Below are 17,505 nucleotides of genomic sequence, written 5' to 3'. Positions count from 1 at the left end.
TTTTCAAACCTGCTCCCTGGTTTATAGTGCTAGGCCCCAACTTTTGTCCTTCCTCCCCAGCCAGGGCCTCTGTCGGGAGCACGAATGGCAATCACACCTGCTGGCCAGCTAGTTGCAGCTTCTTGAGCCTTATGCTGCCTGCATGGACATTGTGTCCCCAAGGCCTAGCTGTCACACAGTACTGCTGAGTGTTCAGAAGCATTTGATGGATCTCTGTGTTTGGAGTATGTATGTGGCTTTGTGAGGGCGGCATTGCACAGCTGCCTTGCTTATGTGGCCCTCAGTGATAGGCATAGTCTGGTGGGAAGTTATGGGGGGTTATGAGGGAGGGTTGAAAGCTGGTTCCAGAGGACACCCCCAGAGTTGAGCCCATGGGGGAGCGACAGATGAGGAGAAATGGGATTAGGGGAAGGCAGGAGGGCAGCTGGACAGGCACTCTGATCAAAGGCTCCGTTCTTTCACTACATTGCTAAGTTTATGGGAAGCCCCAGCAGGGCAAACGGAAGCTGCAGGCATGATGTCCTTCGGTTCAGTTTCACGGCTGCATAGAATGCTGTTGTATGCCACATTTTCCTATTCCCATGCTTATAAGTGGGTCCCACATCCTGACCACTGTGAACAGTGCCATGGTGAGTTTGGGAGCAGGTATCTGCCATGCAAACACAGCAGTCATGATTGCTAGATGACATGGTTATATTTGTAACGTTCTGAGGAACCTCCCCACGGTTCCCATAGCAGCACCATCACCACCGTCACTGGCATCGAACATGTAAACTGTGCAGCCATTTCCTGCTCCATCTGCAGAAATTTCTCATCTTCCACAACTTAACTTGTCCAGCAAGGTGGCTCCTTGTGTGACCCACGTCCTAACTCCTTGCCTGATAGTTTAGATAGGTGACTGATTTCTGGCTGGTTTGGGCTACGCATGCTTGCCCTTAGAAAGGTGCTACCAAAGAGAAACAGAAATCAGGAAGATGGCAACGGGGGGGGGGGGGAGTAAAGGGACAGACAACATGAGCTGCCCATCCATGGCCACACGGAGCATCTTGGCTGGAGGAATAGAGATTTCACACTGTGAATAACTTCTTCACCAGCCTGAGGAGCCAGGCTTGGAGACTGTTCCTTGAGCTTTCTTCTCTGTCCCTGCATCAAATCTATAAGGCACTTGGAGGCCAGCCCAGTGTGGAGGAAATGAACGGCAGAGAAGACCCCTGTGCGGGGTGTCTTTCACAGCCTCTGCTGGCTGTGCTCCACCCTTCTTGGTGCCTCCCACAGCTCCAGGAGGCAGGGCCCTGTGGCCTGGATCTGCTTCAAAGTCTCCGTCTCTGCCTCTCTTTCTGTACCCTGGGATAGCTTATTCACATTAGCTCTTATATAGTTGAAGTTTCACCAGGGAGCAGGTGGTCAGGGTGACAGGCAACAAGAGGACTATCAGCCTCTCTAGGGCTGGAAGCAAGAAGCGTGGCCAAGGGATAGGGGAGAAAGCAGAAAGAGCAGTGACCCACACAAGAGGGCAGGGCCTCCTGCTCAGTAGCAGGGTTGACTGCAGGCTGGAGATTGGATCAACAATGAATGTTTAAGAGGGCAGAAAAGACAGTAGAGGAGGAAGTGGGGCCAAGAGAGAAAGAGCATAGAGATTTTGAGGAGATTGGAGGTTGTTGAGGCCAAGATGAGAGAAAGAGGTGTGAGCTGGTACCACATGCATAGAAAGAGGGCTATGTTACTGCCATTGGCTTCAAGTGTCACAGCACTTCCGACTCAAGACACATCGACAGCCAATGCATCTACCTATGCAGTGAACGGAAGCCGCACACTGACCAAAAAACTGCGGGGCTTGCCGTCCTGGAAACACTGGAGGGACTACCCGTCATGACTTACATTTCCTGAATTAAGGGAGGAAGCGAGTGTTTAAGGTTACTGCTATGGGGTTTTCATGATTTAATCTCAAGTCCAAGAAGCTTGAAATAGGTTGGGGTAGTATTTGAAAAAAACTGGGCCCAGCCAGTGAATTCCTGGACTGAACTTTTTCTTTAGTAAAACGCCCAGTGGCCTGATTTCTGAAAGTACTTTAGCACTTACTGCCTCATTGGGAATGAAACTTCTGAAGAAGCTGTGGTTGCTAGGAAGTCAATGTGGGAAGGGAAGGGGAATCCCGTCCTTGACGTCTGTCTGTCTGTCTTCACCAAAGAAAGGTCTCCTTGGGGTAGACAAAGTCCAGTGTTCTGAAAATGTCGGGCGAGGAACTAACTATAAAACCAGTTTGTGTAACTACAGCATCACAGCCTGGATAACAGGACAGATGTACCTCTCTCCATCGCAAATGCACACCCTCTCCTGGCAGGTGGAAAACTTTCCTCACAAGTGCATCGTATCTCAGAGCTGTCCCTTGAAGGAGGACGAAGTAATTTCTCTCTCTCGGCACATGAAATAGACCACCCATTTCAGCCCTAGGCAGCCACTCAAAACAGAAACCCACCGGGCTTTTGCGATTTAGTAGGGTAGCTCAACCCTACAGCGGGATCAAGGCGGAAGTCCCGCCCCGGCCTCCAGGCTCCGCCCCCTTCTGTCTAACCCTACGCCCTGAAAGTTGAACTTTCCGTTAGGTTTTCAGTCTCGGGCAAGTCCCTACTTCGTGAGCTTCTGTGCTATGAGTCCGACTCCGCCTGTCCCGGAGCCGCTGTCAAGTAGACGGACTCCGCTCTCCAAGAGCCCGGCCCCCAGAAGCCGCCCCCCGTTGGTTCCTGACTCCCACTGCCCAGCGAGTGGCCTGACCCGTTCCTTCTTCCAGCGCTGTCCCTCAAACCTGACTCCACTAAAATCCTGAGCTTGGTGGATCCCGAGTGAACCCCAACCCCAAGACCCTGAGTCACACCCTCCAAAACCGGCTGGACCCCGCCCTTTTTGAAGCCACGCCCCCAGAAGCTGGACCGGGGAGTCGGAGTCCCTAAGTGCACAACGGCCTGACCCGCTCCCCTACGAGCCCCGCCCCCACGAGCCCCGCCCTCACGGCCCTGGGCCCCGCCCCCAAGAGTGGGAGCTCCGCTCTCAGGGGCCGGACCCTGCCCCTCCCGGAGCCCCGCCCCCGGCCCGGCGACGGCGGTGACCGTTGATGCTTTCGGCGGGCGCCCGGAGGGAGCAAGCGGCGGCCCGGTAGGTGAGCGGGGCCGGCGCGCCTCCTCGCGCGTCTTTCTTCCCTGGCGCGCGCCCCCGCTCGGCCCGGCCTTGTCCTCCTGCGGCCGTGGGGCCGAGCTCGGGCGCCGCCCGCGCCTTCTTTGTTCGCGCGGGACTCCGGGAACTTGCCCGCGCGGGCTGAGGCTGGGGTCCCGCGCAGGCCGGATGTGCGGGTTCCGCAGGGCCGTAGCCCACCGAACTCGGGCGGGATCTGACCCAGCTCAGAAGCCGGCCGGGCTGGCCGTGAGGGGACTTTAATGTCCAACTCAGCCAGCGGTCTCATTGTTTGGGCAGAGACCGTTTCCAAGGACTCTGACTGAGGAAATGTAGGGCAAGAACGCAGGGAAGCCCACAATTGAGGATAGATGGAGGGGCTAGAGCTGGGAAGTGTAGACAAGGGCGTTCAGAGTGTAGACAGAGGGGCTCAGACCCCTGGATGTAGATAGGGGCCCCAAACCCGAAGACTATGGGGGTGGGGTGCAGAACTGTCGAGTGTATAGTCAGGGGGCTCAGCTGTGGAGTCTAGATGGAGGGGTGATGTGTAGCTAGGGCTCAGACCCCTGGAATGTAGACAAGAGGGGCTTTGACCCATAGAATCCAGATGGAGGGGCCCAGGTTCCTGAAATGGCCTCAGGCATGTGTATAGATAGATAGATGGAGGGAGAGCTGGTATCAGGGAGGTCGCACTGGAAATGAAGGTTTGAGCCTACGGAAAGCAACTGGTGTGTGTGGGTGGGGGGAGAGGAGCAAAATCAATTTTGCATCAAGGGACTGTGCTTAAGTTTAAAAGTCTCTAAAGAAAGCACAATTGTCACCACAACAATTTCTCCAGAAAAACTGGAGTTAAAAACGTTACACATTTTTATTTTGAGGGTTGACTGACAATTACCAAGTAACAGACAGGACCCGGGCTTCAGGGACACTGTTGGGACACAGAAGGTCGTGGGATAGAGGGGAATGGCTTAGACAAGACTCTGGGGTAGGACCTAGAAGTGTTGAGGGCAGGAAACAGGTGTCCAGGATCTTTAAAAGATGTAAGGCCATTTCTATGAACCTACCTTCTTGGAGCCTACCCTCAGTGGGACTAAGAAGGAGGGTTGCTTCTGACAGGAAAGATGAAAGACTGGAGAGCTGGCCAAGGAGATCAGCAATTACCAGAGTTGAGGAAAGGCCCTCAGAGTTTGGGTGGCATGTGTGTGCCAGTCCTTGAGCAGGAGTCTGGAGAAGACAGGGTTTATACTGAGTGGGCCAAATTGCAGTGCATCATGGAGTGCCAGCTCGTGACAGGAGGCACTTTGTAGTTCTACATGGCACTCAGGAGGAGGCCTGTGTCAAGGGCTGGCTCACTCACTCTTTGCATTATGTTTAGAACAACAACCTCAGAGGAAGGGATGATGGGTGGTCACAAAGGTGATACTGAGTCTGGTGAACTGGCTGCTGGAGTAGCTTCTGCCAGGATCCCAGAGGTAGGAGAGGCTGAGCCCTTTATTTCTAATTCTGCTGTCATTTGACATCTGTATCTGGGACAGGCCCAGCATGCTGGTCCCATCTGGCTGAGGGAAAGTGCTGCTTAGTTGTGGGCTCCCTGCCTTGCTCTGACAGCAAGTGCATGATGGTATAGGGTAGTTGCAGCCCCCCTTCCCCTTTTCTTTCTTTTTGTGAGTTTGCTGGAAACCCTGCAAACGCTTACTAGTCAGCACTTGTTTTAGTTTCCTACTGAGCTATTGCACAGTGCTTAAATTTAGTGGCTTAAACAGCAGTTTATTCTTCAAGGCTCTGGATGCCTGAAGTCTGCAGTGGGTCTCACTGGCCACATGTCCTTTGGGGATCAGGGAGAATCTCCTTACTTCTCATATCAGGTGGAGACTGGTCTCATCCCTGAGCTCAGGGCTTGGTTCCAGCATCACGTGGCCTTCTCTTCTGTCTTAAGCCTCCCTCTGTGATCTGTGAGGACTTTTAGGGTTGCCAGGAGATTCAAAGTCCTCAGTTTACATCTGCAAAGCCCCTGGAGTGTTTTCTCCTTCTCGATGAGGAACAGCTTGATCCTGCACCTTCCCTGGGGTCGGACACATGGATCTACTCAAGGGTCCAACATACCAAAGACTGCAAAAGTTTGTGGTTTCACTGCCCTATGGATGTGTTTCTCGATACACACTCAGCTGTGAGGGTGTGGAGTATCCATTTATTCTATTCTCTTTAGGGAGGTGGTAGTTCCCACACCTTTTACAATCCAGTGAAAACTATAATCTCTAGAAATTTGCTTGTCACCCCAGCACTCAGGAGGTTGAGTCAGGAGGATGGAGAGTGTGATGCCAGAGCATGGGCTTAGCGAGATCTTACCTCAACAACAAAAACTACTGGGCTAGAGAATTGCCTCAGTGGTTAAGAGTATACACTGCTCTTGCAGAGGACCCATGTTTGGTTCCCAAAACCCAAATTGGAAAGCTCACAACTCCCTGCAGAACTAACACCTCCCAAGGCACTGGCATTCATGAGCATGTATACACATACATATAATTAAGAAAACAGAAATCAAGGCAGGTGGATCTTTGAATTCAAGGCCAGCCTGGTCTACAGAACAAGTTTCAGGACAGCCAGGGCTGTCTCAAAGATACCAACAATAGCGACAAATGACAAGCAGAATTAAATAAAAGCCCCCAAACCTCAAACCCAAAGTAAATAAGCTCAAATAGGCACATTCATGGGAACCTTGCTCCTGATTTTTAGCTTCTCCCATGAAGTCACTTGTTCTAGGCAGGAACTGACCTGGTTAGTAACCCCACTCCGAGTCCTTAAATGTCTGGGGTTAAATGAAAGTGAAAGGAAATGTCATTCATCCTTTTATTTCCTTTCCTTCTTCTCTTGTGGTCTCACTGTCCCCAGCTCTGTAACCAGGGCTCCTTTCCTTATTCAGGCAGTCGCATGCGTGTGCACATTGCGTGCTACATATTTTGTACACCACACATCTATCTCTGAGCCATGGTCTTAGTTTTCCTTTCATGACATCTGCTATGTTGGGGACTAACTCATGGGTTTAAATTCAAACAGTGGCATTCTGTGCCACTTGCTGAGCCCCAGAGGGACCACCCTAGGTGTCCTGTTTTCTTAGATTTCTACTGTGGTCTCTTAGCATTTACTTGATACATTCCTTTTTGATTCTTACCAAAGGTGGGTAGAGTCTTCAGGTCTCCGTCAAGTCCCAAGTCCCATCTTTTTAAAAAGATTGTATGTGTGCATGTGTGATTATTTTGCCTACATGCATGTTTGTGTAACAAGTACATGCCTGTTGGATCCCCTAAACTGTGTTATGGTTGGCCATTAGCCACCATGTAGATACTGGAATTGAATCAAGAGCCCTTAAGTATTGAGCCCATCTCTTACTAGACTTCTTAGTTAAGCCAGGTGGCATCACCAAGCTGAGCAGGACCCTGGGGTACAACTCCCATCATGCACTTGTGGATTGATCTTGCTGTCACTGATATACCAAAACTGGATTTCATTACATGCTCATGTAGTCCACCCCCACAGCAGGTGGTATTGGAGGACTCTGCTCCAGTCTGTTCTGAAGTCCCAACTGGAGTTGCCTGTGCTATATTGCTTTGTGTTGGGTTCCTGTGTGTCAGGTTCCTCATCTGATCCCAGCTCCATCCTTATTTTGCTAAAATTCTACTTTTGTCGATAGCTAAGAAATAGAACATAAAGCCCATCCCTTTTGATCTTGAAGCTATCCTTTTTATAGGATAGTTCCTTTTTAGTTTATCTGGGTATAGAATTCTAGAAAGTTACTCTTCTGTTTTTGTGCACTTGGTGCAGGGAGACAGTTGTGAGGGAACTGTATTAAAATTAGGAACAGGAGGGCAGGTTGCTCCTAGGAGTGGGGAACCCCTGGTTCCTTGATTGGAACTATGAACACTAGGGAATGGCCTTATCTCTTTATAGTTGGAATTGTCAGAGAAAATATTGCTGCGTAGTGTTTAAGACACTGGGATGCCCAAAAGCTTTCTTTCATGTGGCATCTAATGACATCTCATTTTTGTGAAATTGTCATCTCTCTTCAAAGACTCACTTTGCATGGGTTTAAAATCACAAGCAGAAATAAACATCAAGTCGAGATAAGAACGAAAGGTCGAATAAAAATAAAATGGAAAATCAGCATGGCTTACTCTTAAATATTTCAAAGATTTGTAAGTGGTTTGTGATTATGGGGTCAGAATTGCTGCTACAGAGTCATTGGCAGTGAGGATCCTTGTCTTGACAAACTGTGGCTTCTGCTTATCCAAAACGCAGCCTAGGCTGGTGCTGAGTGAGAGGAGTGAGTGACAAGTGGCCTCTGGCTAACTGACCGTGGTCTGGGATGGCTACCATTTCCAGGGCCAGCCCTGGTCTCAGGTGGCTGTGGGTGTCATGGGTAGTGATGAAAGCCAGCTACTCCTGCTGATTTCTTGGGTTAGTATGCTTTTGCTATTGCATTTGAAAGTCTGTGACCTCCAGCAGGTGGACTTGACTCAACCAGGTCTTTGTTAGCTCCGATGGCTTATAGCTCTCTTCCCTGCTTAAAGAACTGGGTCCTCTATGTGTGGGTACTGCTGGTTTCTGTAGTCCTGTAGTCCTACAGTGTAGAATCCCAAGAGGCGTTGCTGATTGACTCCTATGTCCCTCCAGCTCTGCTGTGGCACTGTTCTCTCACATTACCTCGCCTGTGCTCCTGTGAGTGGCTGGAGGCCTTGCCTGCATACAGACACTGGGATTTCTACTGCCCTTTGTGTGGTTGGTGAACCTAGGCAATGTGAAGCCATGTGCTTTGGACCTCTAAGTGTTTTAGTCATTGGTGATCTTACACTACCACTTCTTGAGTATTGGGAGCTTGTACATATTTGTTGCTGTGAATAGGCTAGCCTTTGGGTTTTGCTAGCTGTAAACTTTATCATGAAAAATGATAGTTGTTCCAAAACTAAAACAAACCTTTTACATTTCAAGACAGTACCTTTGCTGCTAAATTTGAAAACAGGTAGGTGTGAGTTGAGCCTTGCCTGGAGGCGGGTACCTGCAACCTCTGGATATTTTCTTTTCCTGTCTTTTCTGTTCTGGGGTCCCTGGGTATGCAAAGAGTCCTGGCTCTACTTTCTGTAGGAAGCTGCTCTTTGGGCTTGGCAGCTTAGCTTGTACTTGGAGGGTGCAAACCTGGAGCTGAGCTGAGCACTTGTGAATCCTCTGGGGACAGGCTGTAAAAGCCACCCATGATCATTATGCCTTGTCTCCTGAGGCTTGATATCTAAGCCCAGCCAGCATTTGAAGCTTGTTTCATGTGACAGCTGTGACATTAGCCTAGCTGTGTCGCCTCTGATCCTTCTGCCTGTCAGTATTTTTCAGCTGTGATGATAGTGTGTATATGGAGAAGTGGAGCAAGCCAAAGATGGCTGTCTTCACTTTCTTCTCTACCACCCTACTTCTTTCTCCTTTGGAACCTTTTATTCTTAGATGAACTCAGAGTCACCATTTAAAGGAATTCCTAATGGCTGATTTCTAGGCTGCCTCTTAGCAGTCAGTGTTAAGACCGACTGGGACGGGGGAAAGGGGCCTGCTATGCAAGAGTAGAGTTGAGGTGTCTGTGCGGTCCTAATGCTTGGCCTCAGATTTTTTTGGAGTCTGAAATGTTGAAATCTCAAGGACTGGCCTTTGCAGAGACTGGGGAGGAACCCTGCCTAATGAAGAACATGGAGGAGAATGCCACTACGCTTGCTCAGCCAGGCAGCCTGCTGCACTGTTCGGCTTCTGGGCACACTGACAGTGTGGTGGCTGCTGAGCTGCTCCCAAACACATTGGGAAAATGAGCTGCCAAGGACTTACAGCAGACTCTGAGAGTTGTCTTAGAGGAGGTCTGGATCCACAGTGTGGTATTTGAGCTGAGTTTCTTCACTTGTCAATATGGTTAGTAGACTTGGATAATGAGCTATCAGGTGGTTGTCCAGTGGTGGTCACTCCCGGCCAGTACTTCAGCTTCTGATGTTGAAGCTCAGCTACCCTGTCTGTCATCCTGTCCCAGACTCAGTTTTAGTGAACCTGTCTGAAAACACCTACCCATGCCTGGCCTCCCAGGGGTGAGCAGTGCTGGTATGTGTGTGTTTGTTTATGGTGGAGTGAAAGATCAGGGGTTGACATTTTTATTTTGTGTTCTCTGTGACATTGGTCACCCACTGCTGAATAGCAAACTGTCCCTAGCATAGCAGCTTACACAGCATGATTCTATGGCCAGGGCTTGCACAGGTTAGGATGTAGCTACCTTCGGTGGGAGAACTGCTTCCAAGTCTCTCCCAAGGCAGTTGTCAGCCCCATAAGATCCTTTTCCAAGGTTGCTAACACGCCTGCTGGCAGACTTCCCATCTTGTTGGCTCTCTGTCATGTGGGTGTCTCCTTAGGGAAGCTCACAACCCAACATTTCTCTCAGAGTGAGGGAGAAGGGGGATGGCGAGATGAAAGCCACGGTCCTTTTGTAACCTGACCTTGGATGTGACACCTCATCACTTTTGCCATGTTTTAGTAGTTGGAAGTGAGTCACCAGGTCCATTTTGCATCCAAGGCAAAAGTACTCCTAAGGGTGGAATAAATAGGAGACCCAGTTATGGGCATCTCAGGTCACCCTCTCCCTGTTATTTTCTAGTCCCAGTGTTTCTTATCTTACATACAAAGTGGCCCTCCCATGGTAGTAGCAGGTCAGATCTCAGCACTTGGGCTGGCATTTGTGTAGATGAGGGGCTGGCTAAAGTCTTGGAGAGCAGATAATCTCAATCCTTAGAATAAACAGAAGGCACAAGGTGTCAGCCCACCAACCCATACCCAGGTCAAATGTCAGGTGAAACCACCACCACTGCAGGCCTTCCTGCTCATTGTGAAGAATGGGAGATGGGATGGGTTCAGAGCTGTGGCCACCCTGAAGTCTAGACTGGCAAGGGCTGAGTTCCTTGTTAAACATCAAGATCCAAGGACAGTATCCTTCCCTGTGTTGTCTCTCCATCTGGAAAGCGTTCTTGATGCAGCTGAGACACTTCTTACCTTTGTCCTGTTAGGAAGGTTCCCAGGATCCAGTGCCCACTGTCCTTCTGAGACTGGCCCTCTCTCTGCCCCTTTAGTTCCATCTGGTAGTGTTTCTGATGATATCGTTTTCTCAGAAACTTGATGGATCTGTGGATCTCCTTGTTGGCACTCCAATGACTTGAGTTCCTTTAGAGGAACTCTGGCTGTCTGTTTAGATCAAGGCAGCTTCAGAAGCTGGCTCTTGGAAGCAGGAACTCTGGAGCAGTAGGCACCATTGAATGATGACTGCTCAGAGTAGGGCTGGATGTAAGGAGGGTGTGGATTGGGGAGACAGATGCAGGGGAGTGTTCCAGGGGAGTAGTAGCAATAGTGTGCTGAACAGGAGACTGGCAGTTGGCCTCCTGCCTTGAGTTCTTTACATTTCCTTGGCATAACTGGGCTTTAGCTGGGACTTCCTGCCTGCCTTTCTAATAAACCTGTGCATTGTTGGCCCCTCCATTACTTACTGACCTGACTGGAGTTGTGACCAGTTATAGAAGTGCTATCTGCTTTGCTGAACCTTAGGACCCCCATGGATAGCTAGAGTGGGGGTGCTGTCTGCTTGTAGCACTGTGCTTCTGCCTCACTTGGAGAGCTCATGTGTCCCTGGCTGGTTGTCCTCATAGCACTTGTGGGGGTGTTTGATTGGGCTTAGCACAGGATAATGAGTGAAGGGGCTTGAGAGTAGGGAGTGAGGCAGTTATAGTTTCCTCTCCTGGAGGATAGAAGGCCCTGTTGCTATGGGCAGCTGGGAAATATGCCAGGGTGTTTGTCAGTCCTCTGGTGTTTGGTTTCCTTCTGAATGTGTGTGCATCAAGTTCCTGGATGATTGATACGGATATGTGTTTAGTCCTCGGACTTCAATGCTTGAGACTGTATGAAGTGCTCACAGAGGGGGGCTTACCTCATGGCAGCCAGAAAGTGAAGGACAGGCAGGAAGGAGCGAAGGTTCCAATACCCCTTCAAGGGCACATCCTGTCTCACCATATTTCCTGTGACTGTGATCAGATACCTGCAGAAGCAAGTACAGGGGGAGAAGTTGATTTTTTGCTCATGGTTGGCTTACGAGGTTCAGTCCTCCATGCTGTTTGTGGAAGGCATGGTGGCTGGGTATCATTGGTAGTGGGAACTTACAGGATAGATTGTTATATCTGGGCAGATGAGGCAAGAGCTCAGGCTGGAACCGAACCAGGTTAACTCTCAGGCCAACTCCCCAGGGACCCACTTCCTCCAGTGAAGTCCCACACCTTAAAAGTTTCACAGCCTCCCAACACAGTGCCACCAGCTGGGGCTGTAAATGTAAGACTGTTGGTGACACATTTAAGGCTTACCATATATTAGCTTCCTCTAGTAGGCCCAACCTCCTAAAGGTTGCTCTGTCTCCCAGTAGTACTGTGGAACAACCCTTTCTCTGGCTCATCAGCTGCTGGCAGAACACGTGCTCTGGGCAGGGGTGTGCCTTGTGCTCTAGATCATGAGGAGCCTACTAAAGGCACTGCCATAGACCCTTTTCTGTCACAAAAATACACAACACTGGGATACTCAATAAGGGTCATGTAACTCTCCAAATTTGAGTGGCCCTTTCTGACTGACCCCTAGTCAGTCTAATGCCTGTGGTGATCTAGCACCACAAATGGGAACACAAGCAAGAGGAAGCCACCAGTTTCTAAGAGCCTGCTCTTGTGAGAACTAATCACTGGTGTGAGACCAGCATTTCTACTTTTATAGGATGCATGACCCAGTTATTTCCCATTAGGCCTAATGTGTTAAAGGTCCCATTACTTTTCAATACTGTTACATTGAGGAGTTAAGTCATAATGTGAGTTTTTAGGGGGGCAAGTCTCATTTATTACCTCTAGAAACCTTCCCACTTTGGCCACAGGTCCATGTAGGAGCGGGTACACCAGGGCAGAAAGCAAGCCCATATGATTTGAGCTGATAGTGGCCCTGGGAGAGTGGGAGACAGGCCCAATGTTCCAAGAAGAGGCTGGGAGTGAGGTGAATAGGTGATGAGGAGTGCAGCCAGCATGCTCCTGTCCTCGGCTTGGTGCCTTCTTAGATTCTCTGCACAGGACCTGTGGCCCCTGTTAGCTCCCTGGGTGGGCCCATTGTCCCTGCTCTCATATGGGTGTGTGGAACAGATGTGGGCACAGCAGCCTGCTCTTTGTTTTATTTGAGCTGTTTAAGCTGCCCTTGGAAAGGCAGGCAGGACTTGCTGCCCAATAAGACAGCCTTCTGAAAGGGAACAAGAAGTCTTCAGACAGGCAGATTGGGGGTACTTGACTTCCTTGGGGCATTTGGGTCCAAGCCACGCCCTACTAGGATACTAGGGGCATCCACGCAGATGACACTTGCAAGGGTTTGTAGAGTATTATGAGTGTCTATTGGATTCTTGGTGCTCACATCCTTGACTGAACTGTCTCAAATTGGGCCGACCTAGGGACAGTATACAAGGGCAACAGTGTGTTTAGCATTTCTAAGGAATGGCCATGACTTGGCTGAGAAATCTGAAAAATGCCTGTGTAAGGACATTGGCCTGGGTTCCCCTACAGTGGCACAAGTGTCCCTTGCTACCAGCAAAGGGACAAAAAAGCTGGTGCCTTTTGGTACAGATGCTGATCCTTGACAGGCAGAGACTAGCTGGTGATCACAGTCATCTGAGCAGGAAAGATGCTCGTGTGGGTCCAGCATGGGGAGATGAGATGGAGGTGCTGCCCTTCCTGGCCACCCTCCTCCAGTCACCACAGGTTTACACAGGTTTAGGAATAGGCAAAACCATGCTCACCCACACGAGTGCCTTGTGTGAGGACTGGCCAGTCGATTGTTAGTGAACTGGGCATGGAGTTTGTGATCATACAGTTGTGGCCCTGCAGAAGTGCTCTGTGTCTGCTCACAAGTGTCTGTGGCACATTCTTGTCCTTTTGTTCTGCCCATTCTGTGGGACCTTTTCCATGTTCTCTGCTCAAAACTTTTGAGCTCACAGTTCTGTCTTTGACTCTAGAAAATGACCCACTAATTTTTGAACCAGTTAACCCACCATAGCTCTCTCCCAGGATCCAAGCCTGCTCATTTAAAGACTGGATAGAGATAGTGGGGCCCCTTGCTGAGTTGTCCTAACACATGCTTTTTGAGTTGCAGGATGGGGCAGGGGTGGGGAGGTTCCCCTTCTTTTGATAGCCACAGCTTTTCTTTCATTATTCTCTGGATTTCTTTTTCTTAGCTCCTCCCTCCTTAGAAAGTCAAACAAGGCCATACATTCTACTAATGCTGCCACCTGCCTTCCATTTCAGTTGCAGCCAGGGTTTCCTGAAGAGAATTCCCTCTCACACAACCTACAATTTAAGTTGGACAACCCCAAACATACTCCTGAGGTAGGGGTTCTCCTGTCCCCTTGCGGACAAACCCAGCTCATATTTCCTCCTACGTAACAGGGGCACAGGGCCTCTAAGCCTCTCTGGTTGCCTGTGCTTTGCTCTGTGCTATGGCTGACCATTGTCCAGCCCACAGTTTGGGCTTAAGAGAGTATCTATTGTGGTCTGCTATCGTTTGGATAACTTTATCTTTAGATGGCACCTTCTGATATCTGCATGTCCTTGACAGGGTTTTGGGCGCTCTCTTCAGGGCCCCCATGAGCTGGCTGCCTTCCTCTGACATCTGGGGAGCTAGCTCTGTCTCTGAGGATGCTTGGCCTCTGGGATTGTGGTGTTGTTCTTGCTTGCAGGAGATAAGTATATAGGAAAGCATGGAGTGGAGATCCTTGGGGATGAGGAGATAGATGGTCCCTATACCTAGAGGCAGAGTAGAGAAGGAGCAAGGGCATGAGAAGAGAGGCTGTCACCAGAGTAGTCAGCCATGAGCTGGAGCCAGAAGGGAAGGGAGGGTTTCAGAGGTCTAGGAGCACAGTGAGGGGACCAAAGGAATACTGAAGGGCTGGGAACACTGACTTGAGAGGGGACCCAGGGTGGGTGGGATGCCTGGTAGCAGGAGTGGCATCAGAAGTGGTATCAGAAAGCCTGTAACTGGGAAAGGGTGGTGGGGACAGCTTGAGGCCTTGGATCTGAATTTCCTAAGGTGGCCACTGCATGTATAGGGAAAGAGGTAAGGAAGGGGGAGGGAGGAATGAAAGGGGAGGGAAACTCCCACAGCAGGTCTGTGTATAGGGTGTGTGGCTTGTGAATTGATAGCAAACTTTTGTTGTTTTTGTCTTTCCAGACAGGGTTTCCCTGTAAAGCCCTGGCTGTCCTGGAACTCACTCTGTAAACAGGGCTGGCCTCAGAGGAGATCTGCCTGCTCTGCCTCTTTAGTGTTGGGATTAGAGGTGTATACCACCCCCACCCCCAAACTATAGCAAGTTTTTAAGGGAGAGCTCAGAGTTGGGGCTTGGAGTTCAGTTAGCCAGGAGTTGGGTCCTTATGGAGAAGAAGCAGATAGAAGATTCCTCAGCAGGTGAAGGGCACTTGGAGATGTCTGTGCTGAGAGCCTGATTGTCACTGCCTTTGGGAGTTAATTTATGAAGCAGCTGGGGTCAGAAGCCAGTGGTGTATTCTGGTGCAGAGGCCTTGTGGCTCCCTGGTCTGTGGACTGAGAGGCCTTTATAGAAAGATGCTTTCTCTCACCTTGTTGCTTTGTGCTTTGCCTGGTGTCAGCCATGGAATGGCAGACAGAACATGCCAATGTATACTTTGAGGTCCGGGAGCTGGGAGTCAGGAGGCTTCAGACAAGGGATGTTCACTGCACACACTTGCTCCCTACGCAGATGCTTTGATTGGGAGTTAGATGGTTTAGAAGTGACCATGTGGCTTAAGAACCTGCTAGATCCTTCCTTGCACTATGTCCTGATGGGCCCAGCTCCATGTCTGTCAGCGTCAGGAGGGTGGATAGTTAGGGGACAGGCTTGGGCCTCCACAGGGTTCTTAAGGAAGGACCTAGAAGCTGGGGTTGGTGTCAGGCTGCTACAGTAGTTGGGAGGCCAGGAATCATCAGTGTGAGCCTGTTGGGTGTTGTAAGTGGGACAACTGTTGGTCTTTGGTGTGTGCCTGATGTAGATGTTGGTGTGGGTGGTACTGTGTGGGTGTTTGACAGCCACAGGAGTTGTTAGTTGGGGTGTGATTGCTATGGGGGAGGGAAAGAGGTGGACAGGGTTCTACTAAGGGTATGTCCTTGTCAGAGAATGTGGCTTGGAGGCACCTGTGCTGATGAGACTGGGCTCTGAAGAGGGCCTGTCTCAGGCACAGCGCCTCCTGTGCTCAGTGGATTAAGGGGTTTCTTGTCCCTGGAAGAAGACAGCCTGACACTGCTGATCTCTGGTCCCGGAGCAGTTTGCAGTGACTGACCCTGCAGTCACACCATGGTCAGCATTGTTTCAGGAGACCATCCTGGGCTGTGGCCCCTGCAGTCCCTGTGTTTGCTTTCTGGAGCTGTTAGAACAAGAAACTAAGTCTGTGGCTCTACAGCTTGTTATATGGTGACCTGTGGGTCCGGAGTGACCTGGCTAAAGTCAAAGTGTCACAGGGCTGGTTCTTCCTGGAGGCTTTGCTGCCTCCATTTTATGTCCTGGGCCCTGCCCTTGGGTTTCCTAAACACACATGCTGTCTCTGTCGACTGGCACCTTTTCCTACTCCTTTCACTGGGCTCCAGGATTCCATGGAGGATCTCTAAATGGTCAGGACTGTCTGTCTGTCTTCCCATCTCTACATCCTTAGCTTGAGCTCATTTGCCAAGCCTTGAGGCTGGAGAGGGACATGCATGAACTGTGGGCACTAGAGTGCCAATGTTTAGAGGCACAGATCTGCCCATCACTCCAAAGAAGATCCAGTGAGATCTTAAAACAGCTTCTTGGTCATCTTCAGTGTAGGGTGGAACCCAGGTCCTCTCATATGCTAATCATGCAAGATTATATTCCTATCATGGGATAATACTCCCGGCTTCAATATGTACATCTTATTAATGAATAGCAAATTATGAATTTAGCATTACTTAGTAAATAATGCCATACTTTATAGATGAACTGTTCTTTCTTCATTCCTGTGTATCCAGAGTAATTCTGCTCAAACATGCATCCTGTGCATCTTTGTTCTCATTGTCCTGGGACCGTTTCTGTAGTCTGCTGATGTTCTTCTCACTGGCTCTAGCCGTTTATTCTGGGTGTGTCTGTAAATCACTTAGAATCTGTTCACAGTTATTGGAAACTATCTCATGACACAAGAATGTCTTAAGAGAGTAATTAATTCAGCAGTGTGTTCTGCAAACGTCAAGCTCAGTATAGTTTGGATTGTCACATTCCAATTGTGACTGTATTGCCTTTTCATGACATAGGTCTCACATTGCAGCCCAGGCTGACCTCGGCCTTGCAGATATCTCTTGTCTTAACCTTCTGAGTGTGGCAGTCATGTGTGTGTGTGTGTGTGTGTGTGTGTGTGTGTGTGTGTGTGTGTGTGTGTTGATATTTATTTTGTATGTGTGGTATATGTGTGCACATGTTTGTGTGTGCTCATGTACATATGCATGTATGTATGTGCATGTGGAATATATGAAGACAGGGTTTTTCACTGAATCTATAGCTTGTCAGTTAGGTTGTATTACCTCACCAGCAAGCCCCCCAGTATCCTGTCTCTTCCCATAGTATAGGAATTACAGGCATGCATTGCTTGGCTCACTCGTGTATTTATGTAAGTCCTAAGGATCAAACACAGGCCCTTTGCTTATACAGCAAGCACTTTACCAACGGAGCCTCCCCAACTCTTGTATTTTTTTAAAGATAATCTTGAAAGAGTCTCAAGCAGTAGCATTCTCACAACATTAGACACATGTCCAACAGATGCCTGCATGCTGGGATGGCGCCTGCCTCCACTGGTGGGAAAGGTTCTTTGTGCTTCTGCTGGCTGTGTAGACAATGTGGCTTATGTCCATACTTGCTTTTCCTTTGGAAGTATGGAGTTTTTATACAGTACTATACAGAGGACAGCAGTGTGATGAATCCCAGTGACAACCCTGGACTCTGAGTCTCTGCTGGGCCTCTGCTTAGAAATTTCAGAAGTACACGATGTCACAACTCCTTGCTGGAGGGACTTAAGTGTGTCCTATGTGACTCTCTGTTTTTTTCTTCTTTGTTTTGTTTTGTTTTGCATCCCTGTGTATCTGTTCCTCTGGTGATTTTATCTTGAGTCCCTTCAGTGTAAAGAATCTTAATCTGGGTATGTCTCTGTGCTGTGCCCGAGAGTCCCATGGATCACTGCCTTGGGTGGCATTGGGGATCCTGACACA

At 49.5% G+C, this 17,505-nt stretch overlaps 1 protein-coding gene across 2 annotated transcripts in view; it reads left to right on the top strand.

The window, feature by feature from the left end:
• Positions 1-3,081: 3,081 nt before the first annotated feature.
• The window catches only part of RGS12 (regulator of G protein signaling 12), a 93,120-nt gene continuing 78,696 nt past the window's right edge, over positions 3,082-17,505 (top strand). For both annotated transcript variants that reach the window (XM_080927391.1, XM_080927392.1), the window contains exon 1: positions 3,082-3,150. The gene's annotated coding sequence lies outside the window, so the exon portion shown is untranslated. The remainder of the gene's footprint in view (positions 3,151-17,505) is intronic.

This window comes from Micromys minutus (genome assembly GCF_963924665.1).
Source record: "Micromys minutus genome assembly, chromosome: 1".
NCBI lineage: Eukaryota > Metazoa > Chordata > Mammalia > Rodentia > Muridae > Micromys > Micromys minutus.
The sequence above is the reverse complement of the archived record's forward strand: the minus strand, read 5'-3'. Positions and strand labels throughout refer to the sequence as shown.